Here is a 12,627-nt window from a genome sequence, read left to right on the forward strand (position 1 = left end):
CGTATTGTTCGTTGAGAGCTCAAACCATTTGCATCCTTGCATCATACTTCTTGGTTCTTGTTTGGTGTTTCTCTTTGTGAGTTCTAGAGCTTATGGTCATCTTCGTGACAAGCTCGAGTTCATCGAAAACGGAGTCCATATGCATCTACTATGATGTTTTCGATGTTGGAGTTTTTGCCGGTTCTTCATTCATAGAGATCTCACATCTCTATATCTTTGGCATATTCATAACCGCATGGTCTTAAGATTTCGTTGTCGCTGTTTGGATAGCCCTTGTCGTCCTGAATCCAACAAGCTTGGGTTTGCTCGATTCGGAGCTCGTATGCGAAAGTTATGGCTGTTTCAGTGGCGAGCGGTAGTACCGCTGGACCTAGCGGTAGTACCGCTGGACCTAGCGGTAGTACCGCTAGAGTTGGCGGTAGTACCGCTGGCCCTAGCGGTAGTACCGCTGGACCTAGCGGTAGTACCGCTAGAGTTGGCGGTAGTACCGCTGGCCCTAGCGGTAGTACCGCCCCTGGTCAGCGGTAGTACCGCTCCAGGAGCTTAGTACCGCCTGCCTAGCGGTTGTTCGTGGACGGACCTTTTTGCGAAGACTTTCTTGGCGGTGGTAGTGCCTTTGCACTACCAGGGGCCCAGCGGTAGTACCGCTGGAGTGCCAGTGGTAGTACCGCTGCAGCTGGCGGTAGTACCGCTAGCTGGCGGTAGTACCGCTGGAGTGCCAGCGGTAGTATCGCTGGAGTGCCAGCGGTAGTACCGCTGCAGCCAGCGGTAGTACCGCTGGAGCTCGGGCAGAGAGTGGGAGTAACGGTCTGATTCTTTCCCCCACTATATAAAGGGGGTCTTCTTCCCCCTTGGCGTTATCCATCTGTTGAGCTCTTGTTCTACCTCCATTGTTGACATTCTTAGAGCTTGATTACTCTCTATCCCTCCAATGATTCTTGCTTGTTCTTGAGGGAAAAGAGAGAGGAGATCTAGATCCACATCTCCACCAATCACTTTCTCCTCTATGTGAGGGGAACCCCTTGGATCTTGATCTTGGAGTTCTTTGTGAGCTCCTTGTTCTTCCTCTCATATTTCTCCATAGCTTTTGTTGTTGTGAAGGGATTTGAGTGTGAGGGACTTGACCACTTCGTGTGTTCTTGCAATTGCATTAGTTGCATCGGTTTGAGTTCTCCACGGTGATACGTGGAAGTGAGAAGTTGAGAAGCTTACTACCCTTGATATTGTTCTTCGTGGATGCTTTGGCGTCCTAGAAGCTTGGTGGTGTCTCGGAGCTCAATCATTGTGGTGTGAAGCTCCGGGAAGCGTCGGGGTCTCCAATTAGGTTGTGGAGATTGCCCCGAGCAATTTGTACGGGTATCGGTAACCGCCCCCAAGGGTTGCCACGTGTACGGGTTCGGTGACCGCCCCCAAGGGTTGCCATTTGTACGGGTTCGGTGACCGCCCTCAAGGGTCCCTTAGTGGAATCACGGCATCTTGCATTGTGCGAGGGCGTGAGGAGATTACAGTGGCCTTAGTGGCATCTTGGGGAGCATTGTGCCTCCACACCGCTCTAACGGAGATTAGCATCCGCAAGGGTGTGAACTTCGGGATACATCATCGTCTCCCCGTGCCTCGGTTATCTCTTACCCGAACCCTTTACTTATGCACTTTACTTTGTGATAGACATATTGTTTATTGTAATATATCTTGCTATCACTTAGTTGTTTATCTTGCTTAGCATAAGTTGTTGGTGCACCTAGGTGAGCCTAGTTGTTTGTAGGTTTTGTGCTTGACATATTAAACGTTAGTTTTATTCCGCATTTTCTCAAGCCTAAACCTTAACTATTTTAAAGCGCCTATTCACCCCCCCTCTAGGCGACATCCACGTCCTTTTCACCTGGCAATGGCTCGAGAAAAGTGCTGATCGTGCAATCTCTAGTGCTAGCTAGACGAATGCTTATAACAACTAACCTTCTCCTGCAACGGCACCAGAAGAATGCTGCTAGCACTCCCCGGCAATGAAACTAGAAGAATGTTGTTGATGGCCCACCAGCGCGTGGGTTCGCAGCAGTTTTCGAGGGTAGAGTATTCGACCCAAATTTGTAGGTAAGCCTTAGGAGGTGAGAGTATACTCCCAAGTATTAGCAGCTAAATGTGTCAGATTCAACCACACCTGAAAGATTAGTATCTGCAAGCACAATAGTGACAGCGAAGTAGTAACAACGAAGTAGCGGGTAACGGCAGTGTAACGAGCAATAGCAATGGCAAGGAACAGCAGTAGTGACAGTAGTAGCAAGTAGCAACAGTAGCAAGCAACAGTAGTAGCAACAGTAGCAGCAGAGCAAGACAAGTAACAGCAGTAGCAACAGTAGTAGCAGCAGAGCAAGACAAGTAACAGCAGTAGCAACAGTAGTAGCAGCAGAGCAAGACAAGTAACGGCAGTAGCAACAGTAGGACAAACTCGTAGGCATTGGGTCGGAGATTTGTTTGGATGATATTCATCATGCAACATCTATAACATGGAGAGATATGTGGCTAGCTCCCGTTCGTCAATGTTATGTAGGCATGCATTCCGTGTGTCGTCATACGTGCTTAGGGAAAAGAACTTGCATGACATCTATTGTCCATCCCTCCCGTGGCAGCGGGGTCCAAAAGGAAACTACGGGATATTAAGGTTCTCCTTTTAATAAAGAACCGGACCAACGCATTAGCACTTGGTGAAGACATGAACTCCTCAAACTATGGTCATCACCGGGAGTGGTTCCGGTTATTGTCAGTCCGGGGTTGCCGGATCATAACACATAGTAGGTAACTACAACTTGCAAGATCGGATCTAAAACACACATATATTGGTGACAACATAATAATTCCAGATCTAAAATCCTGGCACTTGGGCCCTAGTGACAAGCATTAAGCATGGCAAAGTAGTAGCAAAATCAAATCTCAGAACATAGTGGATACTAGGGATCAATCCCCATCAAAACTAACTCGATTACATGATAGATCTCATCCTACTCATCACCGTCCAGCGAGCCCATGATTAGATTACTCACGAACGACGAAGAGCTTCATGGAATTGGAGAGGGAAGAAGGTTGATGATGACGATGGCGACGATTTCCCCTCTCCGGAGCCTAAGACGTACTCCAGATCTACCCTCCAGATGAAGAACACGTGGTGGCGGCGCCTCCGTATCGAAAACGCGATGAAAACTTCTCTTTTTATTTTTTCTGGGACGAAAGACAACTTATAGAGCTGGAGTTGGGGGCGGCAGGTGCCTGTGGGCCCCACAAGCCTACCCACCGCCACCAGGGGGGTGGTGGCGGAGCAGGGGCTTGTGGCCCACTGGCCCACCCCCTGAGGTGGAACTGGGCGCAGATATTTTTGATATTTTCCAAAACTGCTCCCCGTAAATTTTGAGGACGTTTGGAGAACTTTGATTTCTGCACAAAAATAACACCAAGGCAATTCTGTTGAAAACAGCGCCAGTCCAGGTTTGTTCCATTCAAATCATGCAAATTATAGTCCAAAACAAGGGCAAAAGAGTTTGGAAAAGTACATACGTTGGAGACGTATCAGGGCCCACCTCCTCTGGTGCCCTCCTTCGGCCTATATTTACCTCTTTGATAGGAAACCGTTCGATCAGATCCACAATCGCGAATTTCTCCATCGTTCCGTCGCCACAGCGCTCCCGAGATCGGGAGTGCCAGAAGACCTATTCCCGGCACCCTGCCGGAGGGAGGATTGACCTCCGGGAGCTTCTCCAGCACCATGGATGCTTCCCGGACGACCGGGAGTAGTCCTCCTTGGACCATGGGTCCATGACCACTAGCTATGTGATGTCTTCTCTCCAAACTTGTGCTTCAATGTTTAGCCCTTGTGAGTTGCCCTACATGATTAAGGCATCTATGTAATTTTCCTCCTATTGCTATGCTTGGTTTGCTGGGATCCGATAGATTATGAGATTATGTTCAGATTGTGATGAGTTATATATTTGGTTCTCCTTTTATATTATGTTCTTTAGTGATTCATGCATGTTCTCCGTTGCTTTTTATTTCTTTGGCCGAGTAGTAGATTGTAACTCCAAGAGGGAGCGTTATGCATGATTGTGGGTTCATGCCCCCTGATGTCTAGCTTGAGTGACACAAACATGAGACTAGGGGATGTGCTGTTGCCACCAGGGAGAAAACAACGGTGCTTGTGACCACGGTTACAAGTATTGTTTACCTTACGCAAAGTTCGTTAATGCAGTTGTCTGTTGCTTTGAGTTTATACTTTGAGTGGGGCTCGCAACTTAATACCCGTGAGATGATCTGGATAGATATCTCAAGGTGGATTATTAGTAAGTAGATGCTGATGAATAAACAGTCTACTTGTCTTGGCGTACTGCCCATTACTTTTGAGCCTCTAACTTTCTAGTAGCATGATTAGCATTTCGGTGCGTTTATAATTTTGTCAATTGCCGAGATGTAATTTGTTTACCCAGCATAGTTGTTTATCGTCTTTTGGGAGAGAGACATCACTAGTGAACATCATGTGACTCGGGTCCATATTACCACCATTGTTTACACCTCCACGATTTACTGCTTTTATTTACTTTTTCTGTTGCAATCACTATCACTATTCCCGCTTGTATTTTGATCCTTTGAAAACTACAAGGCCGGAGAGATTGACAACCTCTCTAAACTCGTTGGGAGCAAAGTTATTTGTTATGTGTGCATCTCCACGTCTTCTGCTAGCGCCAGAGCAGTGGACACCTACTTATTGTCTCCTGGTTCGATAAACCTTACAGTCCCCGTGTAAGGGGAATCTGCTGCTGACTACATCTCCACCTTCCACTTGGGGTAACCAACGAGGGGCGAGAAGTATATCCATCAACTCATCATCAAGCAAATTTCTGGCGCCGTTGCCGGGGACTCCCGTCTTCAAGATAGGGGAGTTGCACGCTATACTTTACCTTTTATTTTTAGTTTTGTTAGTTTGTTTCTAGTTTTTGCTTTGGAGTCTTATACCAAAAACCACAAAAAAATAGTTGCTCCATTCTTGCTTGTTGCTGCTGCTATGGGTTCCACTGAGAACACTAAGTTGTGTGACTTCACTAGTCACAACAACAATGATTTTACCTTCACTTCTATTGCTCCAATTGCCCATGTGGGTATTTATAAAAGTAATAGACCTTCTGACTATGTTAGTAACTATGGAGAATTATGCCCTTGGCATGGTCTCCCTAGGAAGGAACTGGACCTTTGGTTTGAAGTTGCTCCTAAACGTCCCCAAACTTGGGAAGACATCCAAACTTTTATAACACAGAGCAAATCAAAAATAGAGGATGACACTACAATTTTACTTAATAGAGATATTAATTTTGATAATTGTAATCTTTCCTAAGTTATCACTTTTTTGTAAAGAATGGCTAAATACCCCCACACTAGTACACTCAATATTGCCTTCACCGAGCATATTACCAATGCTCTTATCAAAGCTAGGGAGGAGAAGCTCAAGCTAGAGACTTCTATTCCTATAAAACTAGAAGATGGTTGGGATCCTAACGTCAAGATTAAATTGAATGATCTCTCTTGCTTTGCTTTATGTGATGTTGGAGCTAGTGCCTCTGTTATGCCCAAAAGAATGTATGATATGCTTCATTTGAAACCTTTTGATCAATGTTCTTTTGGTGTTCATTTTGTTCATTCTTCCATAAAGAAACCTTTAGGGATAATTGATGATGTTCTTATCGTTGTCAATGATAATTGTGTTCCCGTTGATTTTTTTATTATGGACACTGAGTGTGATCCCTCATGTCCAATTATTTTGGGACGTCCTTTTCTCTGCACCGTTAGTGCTATCATTGACATGAAAGAAGGGACTATTACATTCCAATTTCCCCTTAAAAATGGAATGGAACACTTCCCTCGAAAGAATATTAAGTTACCTTATGAGTCCGTTATTCGGGCAAGTTATTCTTATGAAGTTGCTAGTACTTGATCTTTTTGTATCATGCCTAGCTCAAAGGCATAAAAGAAAGCGCTTGTTGGGAGGCAACTCAAATTATTTTTAATTTCGGTTTTAGTGGTCTTGATGCTTGTTAATACTGTAGCAACATCATTGTATCTTTATTTTCAAGCTTTGTGCCAAGTTTTAGCCTCCGATTGCAAGAAAGTTCAAAAGTTGTGACATGCTGTCCAGAAACAGATTTTGTTTGCTTGACGGATAATTTCGCCAAAAATAACGAGATCATATTTTTTATCTGAATGTTTTTGAAAGCTTTCTCTATATAATTGTCTTTCTGGCATCTGTTCTGAGTTTTTTTATTTTAGTTGCAGAAGTGCCTCGAAAAAATTATTTACTACTTGATGTTCTGTTTTTCACAGATTCTGCCACGTTTTGTGTTTTTATCATTTTGCAAATCTTAAGCTTGCTTTTTCTTTGCAAAAACCTTTTGGCAATCTTGAGAAACAGTAGCTCTTCCTGAAAATATTTATTTCCAGTAGAGAATAAATTATTTTATTATGGGCACTAACCACTCTAATCAGCTTATGATGAGTTTCGTATGAAGGGAGTTTTCAAGTATGAGATGCAAGATGATGAAAGAAGATACAGGAATGTCAAGCGCTCAATCTTGGGGATGCCCCCATGCACCCTCAAGAAATATTCAAGGAGACTCAAGCGTCTAAGCTTGGGGATGCCCCCGTGCATCCCCTCCTCCATCAACAATCATCAGTTCGTCCTTCTTCATGCTATATTTTTATCACTTTATATGTTATGTGCTATACTTGAAGCGTCCCATCTTTACTTTTTAGTTTGTTTTAGTTTTTCTTGTTGTTCATAACAAGTTTGAACCTAGCTTTCTTTGTTTGGGAGAGAAACACGCTCCACTCAACCCTAGAACACAACATAGGTTTTCATGCTTATCTTTTTGTGTGTTCTTTATCTTTTCATAGCTGTTGTCATGCTTAGCTCTTAGTTTTCATGTTTTATCTTTTTAAGAGCTTTTATTTAGGTTGATTTTGTAACTCTCTTGAGTTATCATGCTTATCTTGTTTAGAGAGTTGGCTTGTTGCACTGAGTTGTGTGTCTTGCATGAGTAGGCGATTGAGGTTGCTATTTAAGTATAGTGGTAACTTGCAATAGTTTTGAGGTATTGATTTGAGTAATGTTTGGACTATTGGTGCCAAGACCTTGAGCCTATTAGTGATAGGTGTCATATTTTGGGAAATCCGTGTGTTTTTTCAAAACAAAAAAAATAGTTGAGAACTCTAGCTACTAGATTGATCGCTAACCTCTGGAGGGGTTGGAATATATAGAGTACCCTCATGTTATCATGGGTCGAGGATGCGCAAGGATAACCAAACCCCCAAACACACCTCCTCGGGGTACTTGTCTCTTTGTGAATCTCCTAACTACATAGAGAGTTACCGTTAATAAGTGCATGAGTTCTTCGGACTAATGTGAGTATTCGATTGTTGACACTTCCACCATCCATATTTTGCTAGCCTCTTCAGTACCGTGCATTGCCATTTCTCATCCTGAGAGTTGGTGCAAACTTCGCCGGTGCATCCAAACCCTTGGCACGATATGCTCTGTCATCATAAGCCTCATTATATCCTTCCTCAAAACAGCCACCATACCTACCTATTAAGGCATTTCCATAGCCTTTCCGAGATACATTGCCATGCAACATCCACCATCTCATGACTTGATCTTCATGTCATACATGCTTTCGATTGATCTATGAGCCGCATGCTAGTTGGGCCTTGCCCTTATTATTGCTACATGACGCACTAGTTTCATTGCATATCCTGCTACACTGGTAGAGGCATACATTTGCATACATCATGATAGTTTTCAGTTGTCTTTATGTTGAGTACTTCTTATAAAGTGTGAAGATCTTCTTTTTATTCTTGTAAAACATAGAGTGTTGCCCTTAAGTGAGGAAAAGATCCCAAACAGGACAAATTAAAAGATCCCAAAGAGGACACATGAAAAGATCCCAAGGAGGACAAATGAGAGATAAATAGAAAGAGCCAAAGAGGCCACAAAAAATAAAAAATAAATAAAAAGAGAGAAGGGGGCAACACTACTTTTCCTTTTGAAAGATCCACACTCGTACTCCATTGTTATATTTGTACTCCATAGAGATTATCATTCATGTATAACTAGGTGGGGACCCTTACACTATAGAACTTGGCTTGTATATTCCAATGATGAGCCTCCTCAAATGAGCTCTAGGTCTTCATGAGCAAGCAAGTTGGATGCACCCCAACTAGTTCCATTGGAGAGTTTACCTTAGCTCATATGTGCATCCGTTGCATGGCAATCCCTACTCCTCACATCATATCTATCATTTGGCTTTCTCTCGCCTATGGTTGTCCTCATTGATGTGAGACTTTCACACCTTTTTTGTCTTCCTTCACCATCATTATTATCTTTGCCATCCTAAGTGCCAAAATATCTTGCTTGCGCTCATCCATTGCATGAGTGCTCAAAGTCGAAAGGGAGAGGATCATTTTGACTTGTGCCTGACTAGTGGTCTTATATGTGTGTTAGCATGTGTGATTCCGAAGGAGACCAAGTGTGAAGTTTTAGTAGATTGAGTTCTCAATTAAACTACAAAATATTTTTATGCTCTAAACCCATCTGCCACTTCTTGCACGCAAACACCATTTGGAGACATTTGAGTCACGCACAACGAGAGCTCTTGCACCTTTATGTCATACTTTGCTATTTTCAATACTAAATATAGACTCTTGCTCGTTATTATCTTGACTTGAATTGCATATCTTACTTGCTTTACTTTGAAGTTCATATATGTGTGTTAGCATGTCACCATAGAAATTATTTGTGTTATCATTTACCTACTCGAGGACGAGCATGAATTAAGCTTGGGGATGTTGATACGTCCCAAATGTATCTATAATTTATGTTTGTTCCATGATCTTTTGGGTGACATTGTTATATGTTTTGCTACACTTTTATATATTTTTACACATATTTGGACTAACCTAATAACTCAGTGCACCAGTTCCAGTTTTTATGTGTTGATGTATTTTTGCACGGACTTTTACCAAAATTTGCAGAGCCCCAAAAATCCCGAGAAAAATATATAAAAATCAGTGTGAGGGAAGAAGCACGAGCACCAAAGGTGGGCCAAAGGGGAGCCACGGCCTGCCCAGGTGGCCTCCCTGCGCGGCCACCCTCCTGGTCGCGCCACCAGGTCGCCTGGGTGGGCCCCACCTCCTCTCGTTCCCTCCTTCGACCTATATTTACCTCTTTGATAGAAAACCCTTTGATGAGATCCAGAATCGTGAATTTCTACATCGTTCCGCCACCGCAGCGCTCCCGAGATCGGGAGGGCCAGAAGACCTCTTCCCGGCACCCTGCCGGAGGGAGGATTGACCTCCGGGAGCTTCTCCACCACCATGGATGCTTCCCGGACGTGTCGGGAGTAGTCCTCCTTGGACCATGGGTTCATGACCAGTAGTTATGTGATGCCTTCTCTCCAATCTGGTACTTCAATGTTTAGCCCTTGTGAGCTGCCCTACATGATCAAGGCATCTATGTAATTTTCCTGCTATTGATATGCTTGGTTTGCTGGGATCCGATGGATTATGAGATTATGTTCAGATTGTGATGAGTTATATATTTGGTTCTCCTTTTATATTATGCTCTTTAGTGATTCATGCATGTTCTCCGTTGCTTTTTATTGCTTTGGACGAGTAGTAGATTGTAACTCCAAGAGAGAGTGTTATGCATGAGTGTGGGTTCATGCCCCTGATGTCTAGCTTGAGTGACAGAAAGATGAGACTAGGGGATGTGTTGTTGCCACCAGGGAGAAAACAATTGTGCTTGTGACCACGGTTGCAAGTATTGTTTACCTTACGCAAAGTTCGTTAATGCACTTGTCCGTTGCTTTGAGTTTAGACTTTGGGTGGGGCTCGCAACGTAATACCAGCGAGATGTTCACGATAGATATCTCAAGGTGGATGATTAGTAAGTAGATGCTGATGAATAAATGGTCTACTTATCTTGGCTGACTGCCCATTACTTTTGAGCCACTAACTTTCTAGTAGCATGATTAGCATTGCGGCGCGTTTATAATTTTGTCAATTGCCGAGCTGTAATTTGTTTACCCAGCATAGTTGTTTATCGTCTTTTGGGAGAGAGACATCACTAGTGAACATCATGTGACTTTGGTCCATATTACCACCATTGTTTACACCTCCACCATTTACTACTTTTATTTACTTTTTCGTTGCAATCACTATCACTATCCCCGCTTGTGTTTTGATCCTTTGCAAACTACAAGCCAAGGAGATTGACAACCTCTCTGAACTCGTTGGGAGCAAAGTTATTTGTTGTGTGTGCAGGTCCACGTCTTCTGCTAGTGCCAGAGCAGCAGACACATAATTGTTGATCATCGGAGTCCTCCTGGTTCGATAAACCATACAGTCCCGTGTAAGGGGAATCTGCTGCTGACTACATCTCCACCTTCCACTTGGGGTAACCAACGAGGGGCGAGAAGTATATCCATCAAATCGTCATCCAGGGTGCCCAGCTGAGGGCAAAATGTTTCATCCAAATTGTAAAGTTAGATCCCAAAACAGTATGTTGCCACTTCATTGGCTATCCTGATAGATTAAAGGGTTTTCGTTTCTACTATCTAGAAAGATACACAAAGTTTGTAGAAACAATACATGCGGTCTTCTTAGAGGAAGAAATAATGATGGGGAGCATGGTGGCTCGGAAAATTGATCTTGTGGAGAAGAGGGTGCATGCACCTAATCCGATGATTCAAGATCCATTTTTCTCACTACCTGTTGTAATTCCAACCATGACAACTATGGGAGAAGACCTGGAACCTGTCCATCAGGAGCCGACTGAACCCGTTGTTGAGCATGAAAGGAAGGTGCATCAACCAATTTTAGAAGTTGTGCGAGAAGTTGAGGCACATAATTTTCCAGAGAATGAGGCACTCAGAAGGTCTAACAGAACTAGAAGATCAACTATTTCTACTGATTATAAAGTTTATAACACATAATTGCTTCATATCCCACTTCGTATGAAGAATCCATGAGAAGTCCTCACTCATCAAAGTGGCTAGAGGCAATGGAAGACGAGATGAAATCGATGAGTTCTAACGATGTTTGGGACTTAGAAATAATTCCTAAAGGAGCCAAAATAGTAGGTTGTAAATGGGTCTACCAAACTAAGTATGACTTTAATGGGAATATAGAAAAATATAGAGCATGACTTGTGGCAAAAGTATTTACACAAAGAGAAGGGATAGATTACAATGAGACATTTTCCCTAGTCTCATGCAAGGATTCCTTCAGAATCATAATGGCATTATTTGCACATTTTGATTTAGAATTACATCAAATGGATGTAAAAACGACATTTCTAAATGGGGATTTAGAAGAAAATGTCTACATGAGACAACCCAAGGATTTTATCATGGAAGGCAAGGAACATATGAGATGTCGCGTGAAGAAATCCATTTATGGACTAAGGCAAGCCTCTAGATAGTGGTATCTAAAGTTTAACGATAAAATTAAAAGAATTGATATTAAAGAGAGTGTTGAGGATAAATGCGTTTATGCAAAGTTCAAAAATGGAAAATACATTGTCATAATATTTTATGCAAGCTGAGGATCGGGAAGAAGAATTCACCGCGAGAGGGGCAAAGAGGCACCGTCGTTGTGCCGCTTGACGGCGGCGCGCTCTCCTTCAGGAGTTCGCGCACACCGGCAAGGGGATCAGGGGGTGCTGCCGCTTGGTGTTCCCCCGCAGTTGGAGTCTCCACTCGACATAGGAGGCTCATGGTAGTGGAGAACAGCAGGAAAGAAAGAAAGGGGGAGAGGAGCCTTGCGCGGCTCGCGCAACGCGTCCGACGACGGCACGCCGGTGGCGCGACGTGGGATGCAGCAAAGGCCGCCGCCGCGGCGAGACCCCATAGTTGCGCGCGAGAGAGAGAGAGAGTGAAGCGGGGGGAGAATCATTAGGGTTTCCCCCACAACGGCTTTAGCCGGTTTTGACCAACCGAAAAGGACGCACGGGCGTTCGATCTGATCCGACGGCTCAGGGGCTAGCGGGGGCAGCTCGTTCTAGATGGGTTAGTTGTGCCACCAGGCCACGTGGCAGTGGGGTGGCAAAGCCGTCGCCCTAGGCCGGGAGCCGTGCTAGAGTGGGCTCGGCCGCTGGGTGACTGGGCCGGTTTTGGCCCACATAGCCCCGACCGTATTTCCTTTTCTTTATTTTGTTTTTTTGTTCAGTTTTGGGCAAGAAAATTATACAGTTTCAATTCTTTTTTTATTCCGATTTATCCAACGAAATCTGTTTAGAAAATAGAAAAATAAAGTAAATACTTCTGAAAAGTAAAAGAAAAAAGTTCATGAATTTTTTTTCATGTTTTCCGCTACAAATAAGTATGAATGCTCTTTAAAAGTAAATAAAAGTTTAAAGTGGAATTTATTTGTTAAGAGCATGTTAAAGTAATTATTGAAATAATTACGATTGTGTTATTTTATGACCAACGTCGTTAATAACATGATCATGATTCGTAATTATTGTACAAGGTGTATTTATTTCTACTTTTGTCAAACGGTAATATAGATTTAATTGCAGAAACAGTTATATGTTTTAATTTT

The sequence above is a fragment of the Hordeum vulgare genome, chromosome 6H (assembly GCF_904849725.1).
Source record: "Hordeum vulgare subsp. vulgare chromosome 6H, MorexV3_pseudomolecules_assembly, whole genome shotgun sequence".
NCBI lineage: Eukaryota > Viridiplantae > Streptophyta > Magnoliopsida > Poales > Poaceae > Hordeum > Hordeum vulgare.